Consider the following 24,037-nt stretch of genomic DNA (forward strand, 5'->3'; position numbering starts at 1 on the left):
CATGCTTATCATTGTAAGACATCAATGATTTCCAAACATTTAACCCTTTTGTTGTGTTCATATTTTTGATACTCAGCAAGTGTTTGTTGGTCTGGTGGACCCACTACAGTTTTGGGTTTTTAATTCAACAAATTATATGTTAAAATATAACTTGTGTCTATGTTGTCTTGTGTGTCAGTACATGGCTTTGTTGATAGATTTAGTCAGTCAGGTGGTCATCTACCACTCCTCCTTGTTTCCTCCATACTGCACCTTCTTATTAGCGCTTTTTAGTTTAGTTTAGAGCAATCTAAAAAGAGCTGTGTTCATGCTAGTTTTAAGAAGCTGAATATAGACTGCCCATTGACCAACTCAAACCTGGTCTAAAGTCTGCCGCAATGTTTTTAGAGACGCGTTATGTCTTTGCGCTTGCCAAATTCTGCCGTGTAAATAGCAAATCCGTCATGGCACGAGTGCAACTGGCTCTTAAAGGAAATGGAAGATGAGACTCAGATTGGTGTATTGCATGTTACGCCCAAAAAACACCCATTACTCATTAAGTCAAGTCAAGTCAAGTCACTTTTATGTAGCAGTTTAAAAAAATACATTACGTCAAAGCAACTGAACAACAGTTTAAGTAAGCCAGAGGTGACAGCAGCAAGGAACCGAAACTCCATCGGTGACAGAATGGAGAAAAAAACCTTGGCAGAAACCAGGCTCAGTTGGGGGGCCAGTTCTCCTCTGACCAGACAAAACCAAACCAGCAGTTCAATTCCAGGCTGCAGCAAAGTCAGATTGTGCAGAAGAATCATCTATTTCCTTTGGTCTTGTCCTGGTGGTCTTCTGAGACAATGTCTTTACAGGGGATCTGTATCTGGTGCTCTAGTTGTCCTGGTCTCAGCTGTCTTTCAGGGCTATAGAGGTCCCTTTCAGGTACTGATCCACCATCTGGTCTGGATACGTACTGGATCTGGGTGACTGCAGTGACCCTCTGATCTGGATACAGACTGGATCTGGTGGCTACGGTGACCTCAGAATTAAAAAAAATGATTTTGATATTCTTGGTATTATCAAATTGCCGGAGTTTTGAGAACGTAGCGGACGTAGAGGATTATAATGTAAAAGAAGCTCATTCAGATACTGAGGTGCTAAACCATTTAAGGCTTTATAAGTAATAAGCAATATTTTAAAATCTATACGATGTTTGATAAGGAGCCAGTGCAGTGTTGACAGGACCGGGCTAATATGGTCATACTTCCTGGTTCTAGTAAGAACTCTTGCTGCTGCATTTTGGACTAGCTGTAGTTTGTTTACTAAGCGTGCAGAACAACCACCCAATAAAGCATTACCGTAATCTAACCTTGAGGTCATAAATGCATGGATTAACATTTCTGCATTTGACATTGAGAGCATAGGCCGTAATTAGGGGCCAAGCCCAGAGGGCTGTAGCCCCTATTGTATCTGTACGTTTTCTTTATTATTATTAGGGGCCAAGCCCAGAGGGCTGTAGCCCCTATTGTATCTGTACGTTTTATTATTATTATTATTATTATTATTCTTCTTCTTCTTCTTCTTCTCGTCCAATGGGAGTCTATGGTAGCCCTATGAAGGGAAAAAGGGAAAATGATGAAATTTGGCACACTTGTAGAGATGACCATTATTAGTGATCTGACCAACTTTGGGGTCTCTAGGGCAAACTCTATAGCGCCACCACCAGCTCAAAAATTCAACATTCAAACATTAATAACTCTTGAACCACTAATTCTATTAAAATAAAACTTAGTACATCTGTTTTGTCTCTTCATGGAGATTCCATTCCATATCTTACATTAAGACTCCGCCCATTACAGTAGCAGCCATTTTGAAAAGTACAGTAATCAGTCTAAACACTACTCCTCCTTCAAAATTGGTCCAATTCTTCTGAAATTTGGCACAGATAATCTTTGGACTGAGCCGCACAGAATAGACTGAACAGAATTTTTTGAACACTAGTGAAAAAAAAAGTTATGATGCTGTGAACTTACAGAGGTTGACCTCAAATCGGTTGAGATGCTGTATCTCGGCCAAACTTTGATCAATCGATACCAATCTTGGTACACTTCATCTACACCATGATCTGGGGGTCCATGCTAAATTTGGGAACAGCGCCACCTATGGGTGTTGAGATACCAAAAATGCACTTTTTAGCTTATAACTTCTGAACAATTCATCAGAAAATTATGATCTTGATGTCTATGGTTTCTGTAGATCATTTCGAATCTGTGGATGTCAATTTTGTCAAGACCACCTGGACCACCCGTCCGCCATTTTGAAATTTGTCAAAAATTGCTCTAACTTTTGAACTACTGTACAAATCTTCACAAAAATCGATAGGCATCATCAACACCATGTGCCGGAAGTACCCCGGAAGTTGGAAGACAGCGCCACCTAGTGTTCAAGAGATATAACGATTCTTGCAAAACCCCTTATAACTACTGTAAATGTTGATCGATTTTTGTTATTTTTATGTCATTTTATTCCTTTGGTTATGCCGATTCTGAGGATGTCTCAATTGTCATTTTCCAACATGGCGTCTGTCCGCCATATTGAATGGAATGAAATACAGTTTTTTCACTACTCCTCCCTGAAATCTTGTTCAATTTTGTTAAAAATTTTATCAGATGAACTTCAGACCGGGCCTGACAGAAATGACTCAACAGATTTTTGATATTCACTCCCGTTCCAGAGATGTACAGCTCCGAAGTTGACCGTGCCTGTGCTTGTTGATTTATGCTAGTTAGCTTAGCATGCTAATGAACTAAAATGCTAACACTTTTCTATTCACTCTAATGGGTCTCTTGAGCAATCTGGTTAACTTTGACAATGTTAGCATTTTTTAGCGTAGCATGCTAATCTGGCTAAAATGCTACTTCGGGCTTGTGAGAGAGATCATTCTCACACCTTAACTTCTCTTCTGTGCCGTGTAAGTTGTGTGTCAACTAATGTGGCACACTTAGCTAAGGCGTTGGTACTGAACCTGTGAGGTTGTGGGTTCGAAACCTGTATGGGAAAAGTTTAAAATTGGGTATAAAGTTGTCATTTCAATTCCTTTATTACATGGGTAAGAGCTGTACTAAAGTTTCTTAATATGGGATCAAAAATAAGTGTGTTTTTGTAACTTCATTCTGCGTTCGTTCTCATCAGACCTTCTGATTTCACCTTATCTGTAATTCTGAATCTATCTGTTCTGTAAAAAGTGCTGAAAAAGTTGCTTGAAAAACCCTTAAAAGCCAAAGAGCAATAAGGGCTTGGCCCCAGAAAGGCTGCTTGCAGCTTTAATTATTATTAGGGGCCAAGCCCAGAGGGCTGTAGCCCCTATTGTATCTGTACGTTTTATTATTATTATTATTATTTTCGTCCAATGGGAGTCTATGGCAGCCCTATGAAGGGAACATGGGAAAATGATGAAATTTGGCACACTTGTAGAGATGACCATTATTAGTGATCTGACCAACTTTGGGGTCTCTAGGACCAACTCTACAGCGCCACCACCAGTTCAAAAATTCAACATTCAAACGTTAATAACTCTTGAACCACTAATTCTATGAAAATAAAACTTAGTACATCTGTTTTGTCTCTTCATGGAGATTCCATTCCATATCTTACATTAAGACTCCGCCCATTACAGTAGCAGCCATTTTGAAAAGTACAGTAATCAGTCTAAACACTACTCCTCCTTCAAAATTGGTCCAATTCTTCTGAAATTTGGCACAGATAATCTTTGGACTGAGCCGCACAGAATAGACTGAACAGAATTTTTTGAACACTAGTGAAAAAAAAAGTTATGATGCTGTGAACTTACAGAGGTTGACCTCAAATCGGTAGAGATGCTGTATCTCGGCCAAACTTTGATCAATCGATACCAATCTTGGTACACTTCATCTACACCATGATCTGGGGGTCCATGCTAAATTTGGGAACAGCGCCACCTATGGGTGTTGAGATACCAAAAATGCACTTTTTAGCTTATAACTTCTGAACAATTCATCAGAAAATTATGATCTTGATGTCTATGGTTTCTGTAGATCATTTCGAATCTGTGGATGTCAATTTTGTCAAGACCACCTGGACCACCCGTCCGCCATTTTGAAATTTGTCAAAAATTGCTCTAACTTTTGAACTACTGTACAAATCTTCACAAAAATCGATAGGCATCATCAACACCATGTGCCGGAAGTACCCCGGAAGTTGGAAGACAGCGCCACCTAGTGTTCAAGAGATATAACGATTCTTGCAAAACCCCTTATAACTACTGTAAATGTTGATCGATTTTTGTTATTTTTATGTCATTTTATTCCTTTGGTTATGCCGATTCTGAGGATGTCTCAATTGTCATTTTCCAACATGGCGTCTGTCCGCCATATTGAATGGAATGAAATACAGTTTTTTCACTACTCCTCCCTGAAATCTTGTTCAATTTTGTTAAAAGTTTTATCAGATGAACTTCAGAACGGGCCTGACAGAAATGACAGAACGGATTTTTGATATTCGTTCCCGTTCCAGAGATGTACAGCTCCGAAGTTGACCGTGCCTGTGTTTGTTGATTTATGCTAATTAGCTTAGCATGCTAATGAACTAAAATGCTAACACTTTTCTATTCACTCTAATGGGTCTCTTGAGCAATCTGGTTAACTTTGACAATGTTAGCATTTTTTAGCGTAGCATGCTAATCTGGCTAAAATGCTACTTCGGGCTTGTGAGAGATCATTCTCACACCTTGACCTCTCTTCTGTGCCATGTAAATTGTGTGTCAACTAATGTGGCGCACTTAGCTAAGGCGTTGGTTCTGAACCTGTGAGGTTGTGGGTTCGAAACCTGTATGGGAAAAATTTAAAATTGGGTATAAAGTTGTCATTTCAATTCCTTTATTACATGGTTAAGAGCTGTACTAAAGTTTCTTAAAATGGGATCAAAAATAAGTGTGTTTTTGTAACTTCATTCTGCGTTCGTTCTCATCAGACCTTCTGATTTCACCTTATCTGTAATTCTGAATCTATCTGTTCTGTAAAAAGTGCTGAAAAAGTTGCTTGAAAAACCCTTAAAAGCCAAAGAGCAATAAGGGCTTGGCCCCAGAAAGGCTGCTTGCAGCTTTAATTAGGGGCCAAGCCCAGAGGGCTGTAGCCCCTATTGTATCTGTACGTTTTATTATTATTATTATTATTTTCGTCCAATGGGAGTCTATGGCAGCCCTATGAAGGGAACATGGGAAAATGATGAAATTTGGCACACTTGTAGAGATGACCATTATTAGTGATCTGACCAACTTTGGGGTCTCTAGGACCAACTCTACAGCGCCACCACCAGTTCAAAAATTCAACATTCAAACGTTAATAACTCTTGAACCACTAATTCTATGAAAATAAAACTTAGTACATCTGTTTTGTCTCTTCATGGAGATTCCATTCCATATCTTACATTAAGACTCCGCCCATTACAGTAGCAGCCATTTTGAAAAGTACAGTAATCAGTCTAAACACTACTCCTCCTTCAAAATTGGTCCAATTCTTCTGAAATTTGGCACAGATAATCTTTGGACTGAGCCGCACAGAATAGACTGAACAGAATTTTTTGAACACTAGTGAAAAAAAAAGTTATGATGCTGTGAACTTACAGAGGTTGACCTCAAATCGGTAGAGATGCTGTATCTCGGCCAAACTTTGATCAATCGATACCAATCTTGGTACACTTCATCTACACCATGATCTGGGGGTCCATGCTAAATTTGGGAACAGCGCCACCTATGGGTGTTGAGATACCAAAAATGCACTTTTTAGCTTATAACTTCTGAACAATTCATCAGAAAATTATGATCTTGATGTCTATGGTTTCTGTAGATCATTTCGAATCTGTGGATGTCAATTTTGTCAAGACCACCTGGACCACCCGTCCGCCATTTTGAAATTTGTCAAAAATTGCTCTAACTTTTGAACTACTGTACAAATCTTCACAAAAATCGATAGGCATCATCAACACCATGTGCCGGAAGTACCCCGGAAGTTGGAAGACAGCGCCACCTAGTGTTCAAGAGATATAACGATTCTTGCAAAACCCCTTATAACTACTGTAAATGTTGATCGATTTTTGTTATTTTTATGTCATTTTATTCCTTTGGTTATGCCGATTCTGAGGATGTCTCAATTGTCATTTTCCAACATGGCGTCTGTCCGCCATATTGAATGGAATGAAATACAGTTTTTTCACTACTCCTCCCTGAAATCTTGTTCAATTTTGTTAAAAGTTTTATCAGATGAACTTCAGAACGGGCCTGACAGAAATGACAGAACGGATTTTTGATATTCGTTCCCGTTCCAGAGATGTACAGCTCCGAAGTTGACCGTGCCTGTGTTTGTTGATTTATGCTAATTAGCTTAGCATGCTAATTAACTAAAATGCTAACACTTTTCTATTCACTCTAATGGGTCTCTTGAGCAATCTGGTTAACTTTGACAATGTTAGCATTTTTTAGCGTAGCATGCTAATCTGGCTAAAATGCTACTTCGGGCTTGTGAGAGATCATTCTCACACCTTGACCTCTCTTCTGTGCCATGTAAATTGTGTGTCAACTAATGTGGCGCACTTAGCTAAGGCGTTGGTTCTGAACCTGTGAGGTTGTGGGTTCGAAACCTGTATGGGAAAAATTTAAAATTGGGTATAAAGTTGTCATTTCAATTCCTTTATTACATGGTTAAGAGCTGTACTAAAGTTTCTTAAAATGGGATCAAAAATAAGTGTGTTTTTGTAACTTCATTCTGCGTTCGTTCTCATCAGACCTTCTGATTTCACCTTATCTGTAATTCTGAATCTATCTGTTCTGTAAAAAGTGCTGAAAAAGTTGCTTGAAAAAACCTTAAAAGCCAAAGAGCAATAAGGGCTTGGCCCCAGAAAGGCTGCTTGCAGCTTTAATTATTATTATTATTCTTCTTTTCGTCCCATTGGGTCTATGGCAGCCCTATGAAGGGAACATGGGAAAATGATGAAATTTGGCACACTTGTAGAGATGACCATTATTAGTGATCTGACCAACTTTGGGGTCTCTAGGACCAACTCTACAGCGCCACCACCAGTTCAAAAATTCAACATTCAAACGTTAATAACTCCTTAACCACTATTTCTATGAAAATAAAACTTAGTACATCTATTTTGTCTCTTCATGGAGATTCCATTCCATATCTTACATTAAGACTCCACCCATTACAGTAGCGGCCATTTTGAAAAGTACAGTATTCAGTCTAAACACTACTCCTCCTTCAAAATTAGTCCAATTCTTCTGAAATTTGGCTCAGATGTTCTTTGGACTGAGCCGCACAGAAATGACTGAACAGAATTTTTTGAACACTAGTGAAAAAAAAAGTTATGATGCTGTGAACTTACTCAGGTTGACCTCAAATCGGTTGAGATGCTGTATCTCGGCCAAACTTTGATCAATCGATACCAAACTCGGTACACTTCATCTACACCATGATCTGGGGGTCCTCGCCAAATTTGGGAACAGCGCCACCTATGGGTGTTGAGATACCAAAAATGCACTTTTTCGCTTATAACTTCTGAACAATTCATCAGAAAATTATTTTCTTGATGTCTATGGATTCTTTAGATCATTCCGGATCTGTGGATGTCAATTTTGTCGAGACCACCAGGACCACCCGTCCGCCATTTTGAATTTTGTCATAAATTGCTATATCTTTTGATCTATTGTACATATCTTCACAAAAATCGATAGACATCATCAACACCATGTGCCTGAGGTACCCCGGAAGTTAAAAGACAGCGCCACCTAGTGTTCAAGAGATATAACGATTCTTGCAAAACCCCTTATAACTACTGTAAATTGTGATCGATTTTTGTTATTTTTATGTCATTTGATTCCGTGGGTTATGCCGAATCAGATGATGTCTCATTTGCCATTTTCCAATATGGCGTCTGTCCGCCATATTTAATGGATTTAAATACAGTTTTTTCGCTACTCCTCCCTGAAATCTTGTTCAATTTTGTTCAAAATTTTATCAGATGAACTTCAGACCGGGCCTGACAGAAATGACTGAACAGATTTTTGATATTCACTCCCGTTCCCGACGTGTACAGCTCTGAAGTTGACCGTGCCTGTGCTGGTTGATTTATGCTAATTAGCTTAGCATGCTAATTAGCTAAAATGCTAACACGTTTCTATTGACTCTAATGGGTCTCCTGAGCTATCTGGTTAACTTTGAGCAACGTTAGCATTTTTTAGCGTAGCATGCTAATCTGGCTAAAATGCTGCTTCGGGCTTTTGAGAGTTAATTCTCACACCTTAACGTCTCTTCTGTGCCATGCAAACAGTGTGTCAACTAATGTGGCGCACTTAGCTAAGGCACTCGTCCCGAACCCGAGAGGTCGTGGGATCGAATCCGGGGTGGGTAACGTCGGTCCGATGGAAGTTCCGTTTTGGCCGTTTTGCTTCGTCCCGCTCGTTGCTCTGGCTACAGCCCTTCAGGGCTTGGCCCCGGTATCGCTGCTTGCAGCTATATTTTAGATATATTTTTGAGATGGAAAAATGCAGTTTTACAAATGCTAGAAACGTGGCTTTCTAAGGAAAAATTGCGATCAAATAGCACACCTAGGTTCCTAACTGATGATGAAGAATTGACAGAGCAGCCATCAAAACTTAGTGTTCTAGGTTATTACATGCAGAGTTTTAGGTCCTATAATTAACACCTTTGTTTTTTCAGAATTAAGCAGTAAGAAATTACTCGTCATCCAATTTTTTATATCGACTATGCATTCCATTAGTTTTTCAAATTGGTGTGTTTCACCGGGCCGCGAAGAAATATAGAGCTGAGTATCATCAGCATAACAGTGAAAGCTAACACCATGTTTCCTGATGATATCTCCCAAGGATAACATATAAAGCGTGAAGAGTAGCGGCCCTAGTAATGAGCCTTGAGGTACTCCATACTGCACTTTTGATCGATATGGTACCTCTTCATTCACTGCTACGAACTGATGGCAGTCATATAAGTACAATTTAAACCATGCTAATGCACTTCCATTAATGCCAACAAAGTGTTCAAGTCTATGCAAAAGAATGTTGTGATCAATTGTGTCAAACGCAGCACTAAGATCCAATAGAACTAATAGAGAGATACAACCACAATCAGATGATAAGAGCAGGTCATTTGTAACTCTAAGGAGAGTATTCTCAGTACTATGATATGGTCTAAATCCTGACTGGAAATCCTCACATATACCATTTTTCTCTAAGAAGGAATATAATTGTGAGGATACCACCGTTTCTAGTATCTTGGACAGAAAAGGGAGATTTGAGATTGGTCTATATTTCTTTGGGGTCAAGTTGTGTTTTTTTGATGAGAGGCTTAATAACAGCCAGTTTGAATGCTTTGGGGACATATCCTAATGACAATGAAGAATTAATAATAGTCAGAAGAGGATCTATGACTTCTGGAAGCACCTCTTTTAGGAGCTTAGATGGTATAGGGTCTAACATACATGTTGTTGGTTTAGATGATTTAACAAGTTCATACAATTCTTCCTCTCCTATAGTAGAGAATGAGTGGAACTGTTCCTCAGGGGGTCTATAGTGCACTGATGTGTTACTGTCGCTGTCGGCTGAATGGTTACAGGTTTATCTCTAATAGTATCGATTTTAGAAGTAAACTAGTTAATAAAGTCATTACTGCAGTGATGTTGGAAAATGTCAACACTTGTTGAGGCTTTATTTTTTGTTAATTTAGTCACTGTATTGAATAAATACCTGGGGTTATGTTTTGTTTTTGTTTTTTTAAAGAGAAGAAAGGTAATCGGGTCTAGAAGTTTTTAATGCTTTTCTGTAGGATAGGTTACTTTCCTGCCAAGCAATACGAAATACCTCTAGTTTTGTTTTCCTCCAGCTGGGCTCTATTTTTCGGGCTGCTCTCTTTAAGGTGCGAGTGTGCTCATTATATCATGTATCATGGTGTCATACTGGTTTCCTTGACCTTCCTTAAGCGTAAAGGAGAAACTGTATTTAAAATGCTAGAAAAGAGATAGTCCATAGTTTCTGTTAAATCATCAGGTTGTTCTAAGGTTTTGGATATGCTAAGGAATTCGGATAAATCAGGAAGATAACTTAAAAAGCAGTCTTTTGTGGTAGAAGTGATGGTTCTTCCATACTTGCAACAATATGTAGAATTTACAATTTTGGCTATATGAAGTTTGCACAAAACTAAATAATGATCTGAGATATCATCACTTGGCTGCATAATTTCAAAACTATCAACATCAATTCCATGTGACAGTATTAAATCTAGGGTATGATTTCAATGAGTAGGTCCTTAAAGGTGTTGTCTAACCCCAACTGAGTTCAGAATGTCTATAAATGCTGATCCCAATGCATCTTTTTCATTATCACATGGATATTAAAATCACCAACTATTAAAACTTTATCTGCAGACAAAACTAACTCGGATGTAAAATCAGCAAACTCTTTAATAAAGTCTGTATGGTGCCGTGGTGGCCTGTAAACAGTAGCCAGTGCAAACATCACAGGGGATTTATCATTGACATTTGTTTCTCTGGATAATGTTATATGACTCACCATTACTTCAAACGAGTTATACTATACTATATAAATACTATATATTCTGTCAAACAGAGCACATTTAGATTATGATCAATGATCATATCATTTTCAAAAAGTGTTTTCGTAGAAAGGGATTTGATATTCAATAAGCCAAGCTTTATCATTTGTTTATCGGTATTGCATCTGTTTTTTTATTTGTTGAACCTCGATTAAAATGTTACTCTTAACTTGGTTTGGAATTTTTTTGTATTCTCTAGTTCAGGGAACAGACACAGTCTCTATAGTGTGATATCTAGGTGAAAGAGTCTCTATGTGTTGAGAATTAAATGACGTCTGTGATGTGAGGCAGCTAGCAGATGGTCGGTTTAGCCAGTCTGTCTGCTTCCTGACCTGGGCCCCAGTTAGTCAAGTATAAACTCTGAGACAATTTGCCATATTTCTAGAGAGAAGAGTGGAGCAACCCCAGGAGGGATTAAGACCATCTCTTTTCAACAGGTCAGGTCTGCCACAAAAGGTTGTCCATTTGTCTATGTAACCTATGTTATTCTGTGGGCACCACTTAGACATCCATCCATTAAGTGATGAAAATCTGCTATGCACCACGGTAAGCAGGGAGGGGACAAGAGCATATTAAAGTGTCTGACATCATGCTTGCAAGTTCACACACCTCTCACACACGGCATGAATAACAATCTTACTGTATTTGCATTTAGCATTAGCCAGCACTTCTAAATTTGCCAAAATGTCAGGCGCTCTGGCTCCCGGTAAACATTTGACTATGGTGGCTAGTGTCTCTATATTCACGTTAAGTACAATAGAATCACCAATAACTAGAGCACTTTCATCAGGTTTCTCAGTGGGTGCATCACTGAGTGGGGAGAACCTGTTTAATGTTTTGATTGGAACAGAAGAGCAGTGTTTTGACCCACGACTATGCTGCCTCACTGTCACCCAGTTGCCCTGCTGCAGGGGCTCTGTTGCCAGAACCTGAGCTAGACGCATCCAAAGCCGTATCTAGAGCTCTAACATTCTTACTGTCCTCAATTAAAGTTTGGATGCATGTCTCCAATTCTGAAATCTTCTCTGTCAGCCTAACTATTTCCCTGCATTCATCACATGTGACTCCCTCATCGGCGACAGAGACAGATAAACTGTACATGTGGCAAGAGGTGCAAATAACAATAGAAGGAGAAGCCATTACTCACGGTGCTTGATGAAATATTCTTGTTGTTGGATGAACTTGTGTAAAAATGGAGCAAGAGAGAGGAGAGGAGAAAAGAAAACAGCGATAGGTTCAGATGAAAATGCTAATGACAAGCTAACGAGTGTCAATGCAATGCAGGTGTACTGCACTCACGGATATAAAATAAAAGTGAACGATCAAAAATTAATCTGATAAGATTGATCGATAAAATCAGAAAAATGGTGTGAATTAAGTTATATTTTATCATTTTTAAAAACAGAGAGTGATAGTAGGATAAAGATTCTAGAGGAAAAAAAAAGAAAAAAAAAACAGCTACACAGAGCTATGATCAACTACAGCAAGGCCAACAGGAAGCAGAGAAAACAGTGTCCAACAGTCACACACGCAGTGAGGAACAGGGACAACCCGTTTAGACCATGCGCCCGGGTGGGCCAACCGTTTTTTCGTTGTTAAAATAGCAAAACTGGATTTGGAGACAACCTGAGTGCACCTGTGCCGTGCACTTTACACTTTGCGTTTAGATCATTAAAATAGGGCCCAGTGACTGAGCTTGAGCTATGATAATTTTGCTTTATGAAACCGAATCAAGTGAAAATAAGCCTAACGGAAATAAGCCTGGCTTATTTGGTGAACATGTTTTATGAAACAGCTCCCTGTGCACCTCACTAGCCTTTTGCATTGGTCTGTTTTGTCGATAAACCCTTGTTACTCAGACTGCAATTGGGTTTTCCTGCAAGATCCCTGACACCCACAGACCCGAACACCATATAAAGATTAAATACAAGTATTAAAATAAAAATCCAAAATGCAATATAAATTATACATGCACTGAGAAACTCAATTATTCACACATTATATATCTGATTGACTGCCTGGTTCTGTGATGGCAAAGTTCAATTTGCTTTTATTTAATTACATGTCATATTCTTTCTTTCTTTCTTTCTTTCTTTCTTACTTTCTTTCTTTCTATTTGCTATCTGTAATTTTTACAATTAACAATACTCTTTCACGGAACATGTACAGTATGTCTCCAGCCTTGTGACAATGCCATTTTTGTATCATTTATATACTATTATAATTTGCATTAATATTTTGAATAAGATTTTATTTAATCTTTTTACATAATATCTTCTGCGCGTTTTTTATGTTATGTATTTGTAATTATTAGCTTTAGTTGGTTTATTTTTTCCCCTTTCCTTTTAACAAATAGCTAAACTAGCTGAAATAGAATGTTTAATATTTTATTTTATTTTTATTTTATTTCAGTAACAGTATGTGACCTCTTATATTTTAAAGGTTTTGGTTTTATTTTTAATTAACAACAATAATCCTGCTTGCAACTGATAAAGTATTATCTTTAATAAATTTTAATTCAAGCTATTTTCCATGCAGTAAAAAAAATAAAAAAAATAATAATAATTAAATTAAATTAAATTAAATAAATGTGTATAGAAAGTGATCTAATGGCTTCATGAAACTTGAAATATAATAAAATAAATAAAGAAAAAAAACAAGAAAGAGGTCTTATGGACTACTTTAATGTTTAATTTTAGGTTTGGTCACTGTAATTTGCACTTAAAACAGATAAAGACTAAATATTCTTCAAAGATTCACCTTTTGTGCTCTACTAGAAAAAAAAAAGTGGGGAAAAATGGTGGGTTATTAATGTAACAAAGGTGAGTAAATGATAACAGAACTGTCATTTTGGTTGAACTGTTCCTTTAACTACTGTGGCTGCACAGAAGAGTCAAAAATTTTGTGTGCTCTGGTAACTCTTAACCACTGGCAATTTACCGCTAGCCTTGCTTCAAGGGCCCTCATCTTATCACTTCCCTACCGATGTATTGACCTGGCACATAAATAGTTCCACCCACCCAGCCTTACCTTTAATGACCACATGCCAGTGAATATACAAAGAAGGTTACTGAAAATAAGACTCCAAATTGAACTTTGCATCTGATGTTGTGAGCAAGTCATTTTGGGTGTCTTTGTATCTCAACTCCTTATGAGTTTGTTAGCACAGAATGGAACTTATTTTCCATCTATTAAAGATAGAAATATAAAGAAAACAACATGATTGTATTGCCTATTGTGTATGTCATTTGTAATTAGGTGAATATTAAACAAAATGTGTTGAATTTAAAATAAGAGCTTGATTCAAAACACTCAACCTTTAGTTAATTCAATGACAAAACCATGGTTTATTGAATATGCGCTGAAAATGGCCTGGGGAATTAATATATATGTTTGGTAAGAATTAAGACAGGAAATGTTTCACTGAGAAAAAAATAAAAAATAAAATAAATTTGTTTACTTCGGTAGAGGATGCAATAGTGTTACCAAGGCTACGCTTATGAACTGTTAAAGAGTAGTACATTGTCAAATTACTTTTAAGAGTTCGCCGATGGCTGAACTATTGCTCTCAAAATCCTGCAGACTATTCAATCTCCCAGACCCGTTGCTGGCATGAGATAAGATGAAGAATCCATGCGGCTGTGGCTAATCTCGAGTTTCCACCCGTTCTGCAGAGTATAGGATTTCAATGTTGCCATTTTCTTTGTGCGTCAGGTGTGATGTGGAATTTAGTGCATGGAAAAGGTTTCTCCAAAAATATTAAGTCACATCACCAAATGATTAGAAGATTCACTTTGTATTCTCTTAAAGGGATAGTTCAACCAAAAAAAAACAAAACAAACAAACAACAAAAAAAACCTCTGCATTACACAAGCACTGGTTTGTTTGAGGAACATATTTTTGAGCTTTTTATAATTGTGTGTACTGATTAATGTTTAAAAGTAAGTAAAAGACTAAATTAAATCTGTTTATTACATAAAGCTTTCATGTCTCTTCAGAAGTTTCATATGAATTCCTTTCATGTCTTGAGGAACTTTTTAAAGCTTCTTTAAAACAAAATTTCCTTTGTTTCCAGTAAATGGTACAGCAAATTCTAATGAGACAATGTTTACTTCCTCTACTTTACATTTTTACAAACTGCCTTTAACGTCAAATCTCAGGAGAGTTCCTGAACTGTTTTAAATTAAACCTGGCCATAATGAAGGTCTACAGTATGAGTGTATTTTGGTCGTTCAAGACAGCACTCTAGAACAAACTCTTAGGAAAACTCTGTATCTATACAACATCCTTAAATTATGACTCCATAGGTGAGTGGGACCTGGGAATCCACCTATTCAACCATCATCTGTTCACTCACATCGTAAAATCACTCTAGTCTCTCTTGATTTGAAGGTCAGAAGCTATAGCTTACATTAATAAAAATCACAAATATAACACTTTTGAATTAAATAATTTTAAATATACCGATTTTTCATTATTCATTTCATTATTTCATTTTTTTTAATTTACTATATTTTATGAAAACTTAAATACAAGTTTAAAATATTTATTATTATTATTATTATTATTATTATTATTATTATTATTATTATTAATTTTGTATTATTTAATTTTTTTACCATCTACAAATCTTAAATCTACAAAAAAAAAAAAAAAAAAAAAAGTTAAGGTTGCCACTGCATTTGTCTGGAATAATAATAATAATTATAATCATAATAATAATAATAATAATAATAATAATAATAATAATAATAATAATAGTAATAATTTTAAAATGATCGATTTGTAGTTATTCTGAAAACTTTGAATACTCTTCTTAAAAATAAGTTTATAATTGTTTATTTAGTTCTAACAAGTCTTTGCTCAAAACTAACTGTGGCGAGTGGGGCGGGGCCGAGAGGCGTGGGAACGAGGAGTTAGGCCGGGTGTAGTGATTGGAGATGAGCTACACCTGCGCCCCACCGCCAGTATCGAGTCCCACGTAGGAGATGGAAGGATATAAAACTGGAGCGACGACCGTGAAGGACGAGAGAGGACCAGGCCTGGGACATTATTTTATGTTTTGGCTTTTATTTGTGCACGTCAGGCTGACGCGCTGTTTTGTGTTTATTTTGAATAATTAAAGTTTCATTTTGATTGTGTGCCGGTTCCCGCCTCCTTCTTCCCGATGAGTACAAAGGTTTTATCGTTACAGTGGTGCCGAAGCCCGGGAGAAGGAGGGACGCGCTGCTGAAGATCCCTCGCCGCTGTGGTGAATCCGCGGTGCCCTCGAGCAGGCAAGGTATGTGCCGCCATGGACGCTTGAGGCGGTGGGCTGGAGCGAGTTGCCGGGGACGGGCGAGCTCGCTGCCGGCCGCCCACGATATGGAGGGGCGGCTGCCGTCCGTGAGGGAGCGGAGGAGTCGGCGCCGTTCGCCAGGGGGCCGGAGCCTGCCGCCTCCGTGATGGAATCCGGAGGGGCAGGGAACGGGGGACTCCTGCCGCTGCCCAAAATCGGAGGAGCCGTCGCCGTCCATCGGGCGGCGGAGGAGTGTCGTGCCGTCCGCCGAGGGCCGTCCAGTGCCACCGCCGGGCACCGCGGAGGAGATCACCCAGCTGGTGGAGGGCCGAGCAGCAGTGCGTCTGGGAACCGGAATTTTCTTTTTTTTTTTTTCTCCCCTTTATCGTCCCTGTCGCTCCTCCTTCCATCTCCTTTTCTCTCGCCTCGTCTGTCCTACCCCCAGGTTCCCGCAGGTCCCCGTGAGCGGTCCCCCCCGGAGGGAAGGGGGGGGTGAAGTAGAGCGCAGTCTCGAGGGTACCCCCCGGCCTGCGAGGGGCGATGGGGGTATGTGGCGAGTGGGGCGGGGCCGAGAGGCGTGGGAACGAGGAGTGAGGCCGGGTGTAGTGATTGGAGATGAGCTACACCTGCGCCCCACCGCCAGTATCGAGTCCCACGTAGGAGATGGAAGGATATAAAACTGGAGCGACGACCATGAAGGACGAGAGAGGACCAGGCCTGGGACATTATTTTATGTTTTGGCTTTTATTTGTGCGCGTCAGTCGCCGTGAGGGGCTGACGCGCTGTTTTGTGTTTATTTTGAATAATTAAAGTTTCATTTTGATTGTGTGCCGGTTCCCGCCTCCTTCTTCCCGATGAGTACAAAGGTTTTATCGTTACACTAACCAAACTATAATATAATATAATATAATATAATATAATATAATATAATATAATATAATATAATATTGAAAATCATTATATAATATATCCTAATATAATAACTCTTTTTTTTTTAAATCATCACCAACAATTGCAATGTCAAAATTGTTTATCAGTTCTCAGAAGATTAGGAAAACTCATTACATATCAAACTGATATATCAATATATTGGTATTTATTTTACTCACCATTTGCAGATCTGAACTTTTCTGCTCGTGAGAATTAAAGTATTAGATAGGCTTTCTGAGAGATAATGGTGTGAATGCTCCATGTAGATTCTGATTCATTCATCTAACCTGAAATTGAGCATTGATTTTTCATCAGCTAAACCTCATTACCATGCCGCTCACATTGATAAGCTGTGCTTAAAAAGGAGCTGCAACAATAGTCTGTGTTTGTGTGAAAACCTATAAGAAAATATATCTTAAAAGGAAAGCACTCAGTACAAAGCAGCAAATAGTGATTCCATCTGTTTCCTATTCATTCCGTAAAGACCATTATCAAAAGCAACATCAAGACTATGAGATTCTCATCTCATTTTATATCTCCTAGTATGACGTTGGTGACATTACATCCGAGCAGTTTCCAAAACAACACTGTCTCTGCCTAAAATCTGTGCAGAAAGAGCAACACTGCATTAGTTTTTCTGGAAAAATAAGGAATAATTAACTTAAATAGCTCCTCGTAAATAGCTGTAATTGTTTAACTGACCTCAGAACCATTTTCTCTCATTACGGGTAAAAAAGGGGAAAATGAAACAGTGGTCTTTTAACACAGGCTCTGCAATTGGTACAGTTGCAAATCAGTTTGGTTGCCAGGGCAACATAGTGCCAAAAATCAGGCTTGATTATGCTGCCATCAGTGACCCAGCCCACATGCTCATGCACGTGCACACACACACACACACACACACACACACACACACACACACACAGACACCATTTCCCTCTTTGTCTCCCTCTGTAATTAACATGGTCAAAACTGTGTTGCCAGTGTCATCATGTCCCATTCACAGAAAAAAAGAAAAAAAAAATCTCTTGTTTTATTCCTTTGTTCTTATTTCCTTTATTGCACATACTAGCATCAACAGAAGTGAGTATCTCTCGTTCAGCTGAGCCCATTTACACAGCGACTGTGAGCTCAAAGAGAGTGTGAGTGTGTGTTTGTGTGAGATGCTGTGACTGAAGCATTCTTCCAACTAACTTCAAAGCTGCAGTCTGCAATTTCTGCAGCACCAAACTGTAACCAAATCACAACCTGATAATTCGTGCCAGGAAGGCCTAATATATCTGGAGAAGGCTTTCTGTGGGCATCTCAAGTTTTGCCCAGTTGGTGCATGCAGCCTTGGAGAAGCATGGATGCTCCCGACTTTGCTTCATGGGCAATCAACCTTTTTTTTTTTTTTTGGAGACATGTATTCTTAATAGTTTTTCTACATCTATATTTAACAGTAAGGAACACTAGAGCTGGTACAAGGGTACAAAGCCATGACTGCAAATTATTGGGGGAAAACTGATAGGGTGAATTTCCATTTTATGTTGACATCAATCACAAATATTGATAATAATTAATTTGTGTTTAAAATTAAGTTATTAAGGTGATTCAAACGTTACTTCCAGTGAGAATAACACAAAAGAGTACTTACATTTAATGCTGGAATAATAATTATAAAAATAATAAAGTAGTTCTAGCAATAAAAGCAACAGTTTGACAATATGAGCTTCTCTACAGGACACTCCATTCCAGATCTTTGACACTGTTTCTGAGACTCCATTTCCCAGAACACCCAATGCCTAAGAACTAATTGCATACACCCTTGTTTCCTGTCTGGAGGATTATAAAAGATGCACACAACCACACTGATGGCGACATTTTATTTGGCTGTTAGCTGACACTACTAAGCGTTACTCCTTGTTTTCATTGCCTTGTTGTTACCTTGTTTTGGACCTTGAACTGTTAAAGATATATATATACATATATATATATATATATATATATATATATATATATATATATATATATATATATATATATATATATATATATATATATATATATAATAAAAAATAAAGGTTTGTCACCTGCCTTGACCATTGCCTGTTTCAGGATTATATTTGTGTGTGTGTGTTTTTTTTTATTATTATTATTATTATTATTATTATTATTTATTTATTTATTTATTTTTTATTTTTTGATAGGACAGTATAGTGAAGGCTATTGGTGCCAGTTTGGGACTACTCTTTTGCCTTGTCTCGGATACTGTTGTTTGATTGTGTTAGACCCTGCCTGTTTGGCTATAAGATTGTATTTAGATCACATTGTCACACCCAGTCCATTACACTAGGAAGTGATATTTGTCAGTCATGAAGGTTGGGTATTGTTTTTACAATTACTCTTTTCAATTCTGATTATTCTTTTGATTCCCAGTTGCGATTCCAGTGTGATTAAATAGTGATAATAAACATTATTCTGTGTCTCCTTTTTTGCAAACCATTTACTGTAGCTGAATACTATGAACAAAAATCAACAGGCTACATAAAAAAAAATCTAAGAGTTGTGTGTGTGTGTGTGATAGAACTGCATGAGCACTGTCCACATAAATGAGGTTATTTTTAAAACCACAGCTTTTTCTATATGGTTTGGCCGTTCGTCCACGCGTAAATGCAGGACCAGGTTACTGAAACCGAACATTTTTGAAAACACCTGCTAGGGTGAGGATTTTCAAAAACTCATGTTGCAGTGTTATCGTGTAGAGAGCAAAACCAGAGTTTTTGGCTTTTCATGTCAGAGCCTGTGCTGTTATCTTTTTTTTTTTTTTTCTGCAAGTTTATGGATTGTGGCCAAATTCAACAAAATTGTGTGGATTTAAACCAAGTTAAGGTAAAAAAAAAAAAATACATTCCTAGATGCTAAACCTTGATCTCTTGTTTTGATTGGCTTTACTACTTAAAAATGTTAGCTATATATCTGTATTTGTACAATCAGTTGTTTGGATTTCAATCAACTGTATGCCTAATAATGGCTGGCAAGGAGTGTATGAAACTTTATTATTTGAGTTCTGCAAGTGTGAACATCATTTGCTGCAGCTTTAAATGTTGAGAATAGAAGACATTAGCAGTACTAAATATAAGGTACAAGAACTCAGTGTTAAAAGTCCTGCACTACATATCAGTGGCCTGACATTGACCATGACCCAGAGCCAATCCCTTGTGGAATTTATAAACTGCAGGGTTTCACACGTAGAAATCCTTTCAGATAGACATGCACACCAGCCAAACATTCACTGCCTAGCAGGTCAATAAGAAACATTTGGAGTGACAGAGAAAATTTGAGAGGACGTAATATATTATGCCACCCTCAGGCAGGCAGGGGAAGCATTTCAAAGCTCTTCTATACTAGAAAGTCTCACTGGAACCTTAATGTGATGTGGCATCCGGTACGAACTTCCTCAGGGGACCACATCAGCCGCAGGTTCTACCCAGGGCAGGATGACTTTGCACCCAGAATGAAGGCTTCCTAACCCAGTCATTTCTAGCAGTATAGACATTAAAGAGCAGTAAGGAAGTGCAAATCCCAGTGTAAAAAAAGGTCTAATAGCCAACAGGGTTGAATCTTTGCTCATAGAATTTCTTCATAGGAAACAGAATCAGTGTTCAAAAGTCATGACAGAACCCATGGGTTATTAGAAAGGGATAACAAGTGAAAAAGCTTTTTTTTTTTTTTTTTTTTAATGAGTGAAGTAAAAGCCTAGGTCAAGAATTAGCATTCACCAATCCACACATTGGCTTTGGTGAGTATATATTTTTTCACTGACATACTGTAAGTGACATTCATTATTCAAATCAAGACCATTTCAGAAGTTCTCTAAATAAAGCCACAATGTGGATTCATGAGGTATCATTTCACTAAGAGCCATGTTCCTTACATGTATTTTTGCTGACTGAATTAAATATGAAATAAAATAATTGTAGGTTAATGTAATAAACTACTAAAAACAACTATTTATATAGTCAAAACTTAAAGCTTATAAAACTGACATAATACAAAACATTTATTAAAAAAAACAACAACAACATTATAACATATTTGAAATTATGTTATTTATTTTATTTTTTTGGGGTAGCGTTTTCACAAGAAAGGTGTACATTTCCAAAACGTTTTGTGCAAAAACCCAAACTTATCACACTGTTCTTTCAAAACCAGATCACATAATCATAGTTTCAAAATACAATATCTAAATATTTAATGATAACTTCTGGTTTAATCACTAAAACAAAACAGATTTAGTATTAACACAAGAGTTAATACAAAATTGAAAGAATACAACAGTATTCTTTTAGTTTAGTATTTTTAATATTCATATATTTTGACAGCAAACAATGCAAGACAGATGTTTCAAACCAGTTTTTTTTTTTTTTTTTTTTTTTGCAAAATTAAAGATAAGATAGAGTGATAAAGCTTACAGATGCCCCATTAGAAAAAGCACTCACAATACCCAACCCATGTAACTGAAAAAAAATAAAAAATAAATAATAATAATAATAATAAATCCATTAAGTTGGTCAAGTCACCTTTACTCATATACAACTTTTAACAATACAGATTATCAAATCAGCTTTACAGTATTCAATGGGAAATGTATTGCGTGTAATAATGCAAAACAGTAAACATTCAATTTTATGTTAAGTCAGTTCTAATTCAGTCGTTCACACAGACGTCATGTTGGATGACCGACGAATAGGGATATTGCTTCAATAGACCAATCTACTTAGTGTAAACTAAACGAGCCAATGAACATTGCAATGGCAAACTTCTCAGGGAATCAACCATCTGGGGCCTACTACTCCTCTTACACCTCCGATCCAGTTGAGCAGGCAATGGTATGCGCTGGGTCCTCTTCAAAGAGCTTACCAGTATCTTGCGGGGCTCCTCCAGATGACTAGATGCTTATCACTGTGGATCGGAGAGAGAGCTCTCTCAGGAAGATTCAGCTGCACTGCCACCCTGCTTGAATCGGATCAGAGATTAGAGCTATGCTTTCCCGGACTGCCGACAAGGTAGGGTTCGAGTGGAAACCTCCATCACATTCTGAGCCTTCCAGGCTGGTTTCTCAGGGTGGTCCAAGCTGGTTCTCAGCACCCCACCCTGGTGCCTTTCTTCCCTTTACTGCATGATGAAGTCACCTAGTCATAGACAGCACCCTTTATTCCTAGAAACTGGCTGGTGATCTCCTCCTCCCTCACCACCCCCGACACGGACAAAGCCCCTGTGTCCCAGACCAACATCTTCAGCGTTGCGGTCAAGATAGCCTGCACAGAAGCAGACAGATGCAGTTTGTCAAACCCTGTCCTGGCGGGCAGCTACTGCCTCCACCCATCTGCCAGCTGCAGTGCCGAAGCCTGCTCATCACAGAGGGCGGCCCCCTGTGTTCACCCCCATGCCGTGGAGCAAGTCTTGCTTGTGGCTCTTTATTGGCCCACTTGAAACTGGTTCCCCAAACTAGTGCTCCTCGCGACAGCTCCTCCCTGGTGGATTGCTCTGAGGAAGGATCTTCTGACTAGACACACTTACACCTTGAAATGAAACCTGTTCATCCGTCGAGTGGTGCTTTTCTCACAGAGAAGACCCCCAGAGATGCCCGATAAAGGTAGAGCTTTCCTTTTTGCAGCAAGGGCTGGAGCAAAGGCTGTCTCCCTCCACCCTCTACCCCACCCATCAAGGGCCTCCATCAAGATGGTAGGGGACCTGCACACATTTTATGTGGACGATTTGTGCCAAGAGTTTGGGCTGGCTGACTCCCAGGTAATCCTGAGGCCCTGGCCCAGCTATGTGCACAAGGATCCCACTGCTCCCTTCAGGAATCAGTTTGGGTACCTGCAAGTGCTGCCTTTCGGAGGTCTAGTTTTGGTCTGTCCCATTCAAGTCCTGGGATACTATGTAGACTGGACACAAAGCTTTAAGATCTCAGACCAGCTACACAAAGGACAACCGGAAAAGTAAACCGCAGTAACACAAGACTTCACTATGAGACAGACTGTTTATTTAGGCCAGATAATGGGCTACAGCTGGGCTGAGTGATCAGTGCTAGATACGGGGCTGATGAGAAATGTAGTGTGAGAGTGTAAAAGTCAGTATTCGGGTGAGGGAGCCCTCTGATGGTCGGGAAGAGGGAACCACAGAGTTTGACACTGTGACACTGACAAACTGTGTCTGCCTCCCGAACAGTGCTAGGTAGATTATTCCTGAGTTTGGGTCCTAAATAGGAAAAGGATATGCCGGTCAATTGTAAACATCAATGCACTGTGAACTAACATGAACAATGAACGACTCGATCTTTGTTGTAATAAATGTATTGTTCATTGTACATTCATGTTAGTTAATATATTAATGTTAACAAATGACATCTTATTGTAAAGTGTTACCATTAATATTTATTCATAATACTACTGAACTTGACAGTATTTTCTCTCTTGTTATTTCACAGGCGTTTCAAAGAAGATGGAGAAAGCCTGAGTATTGTGCCCTGCATTAATCAGTATACTTATGGTTGTTGGGTGAAAAAGAAAAACTCAAAAAACAAAGTAAAAATAATTTGACTGATATCTTTTTCCTCCCAAGGTTTATATAGATATCACGATATATCGATATTATATTATAAAGTTTATATATATATATATATATATATATATATATATATATATATATATATATATACATACACAGTTACAGACACAGTTTCTATAGTATGGTGAAAGAGTCTCTGAGCTGAGAATGATCTCATTTCTGTGACGTGAGGCATTTAACAGACGGTCTGTTTAGCCAGTCTGTCTGCTTCCTGACCTGGGCCCCAGTTAGTCAAGTACAAATTCTAAGACTATGTGACTACATTTCTAGAGAGAAGAGTGTCACCCCAGGATGGATAAAGACCATCTCTTTCCAACAGGTCAGGTCTTTCCCAAAAGCTTGTCCAAGTGTCTATGAATCATATGTTATTCTGTGGGCACCACTTAGACATCCAGCCCTTGAGTGATTAGAGTCTGCTATGTATCTCATCGGCACAGTAAGCAGGGAGGGGACCAGAGCATATTACAGCGTCTGACATTGTACTTTCAAGTTCACACACCTTTTTTAATGTTATTGTTAGTGAAATAGTTATCTTTGACTGGCAAAGTCGAACATCCTTAGTGATAAATTTGTAATAGTCTGT

At 38.3% G+C, this 24,037-nt stretch overlaps 1 long non-coding RNA gene across 1 annotated transcript; it reads right to left on the minus strand.

The window, feature by feature from the left end:
• Positions 1 to 1,467: 1,467 nt before the first annotated feature.
• On the minus strand, positions 1,468 to 7,080 carry LOC127974268 (uncharacterized). The gene is made up of 3 exons (XR_008157272.1): positions 3,821 to 7,080; positions 2,004 to 2,130; positions 1,468 to 1,581 (listed from the first exon to the last, which is right to left on the minus strand). It is a non-coding gene; the product is annotated as an uncharacterized LOC127974268 (long non-coding RNA).
• Between the last annotated feature and the right edge of the window lie 16,957 nt (positions 7,081 to 24,037).

This window comes from Carassius gibelio, chromosome B16 (genome assembly GCF_023724105.1).
Source record: "Carassius gibelio isolate Cgi1373 ecotype wild population from Czech Republic chromosome B16, carGib1.2-hapl.c, whole genome shotgun sequence".
Lineage (NCBI taxonomy): Eukaryota > Metazoa > Chordata > Actinopteri > Cypriniformes > Cyprinidae > Carassius > Carassius gibelio.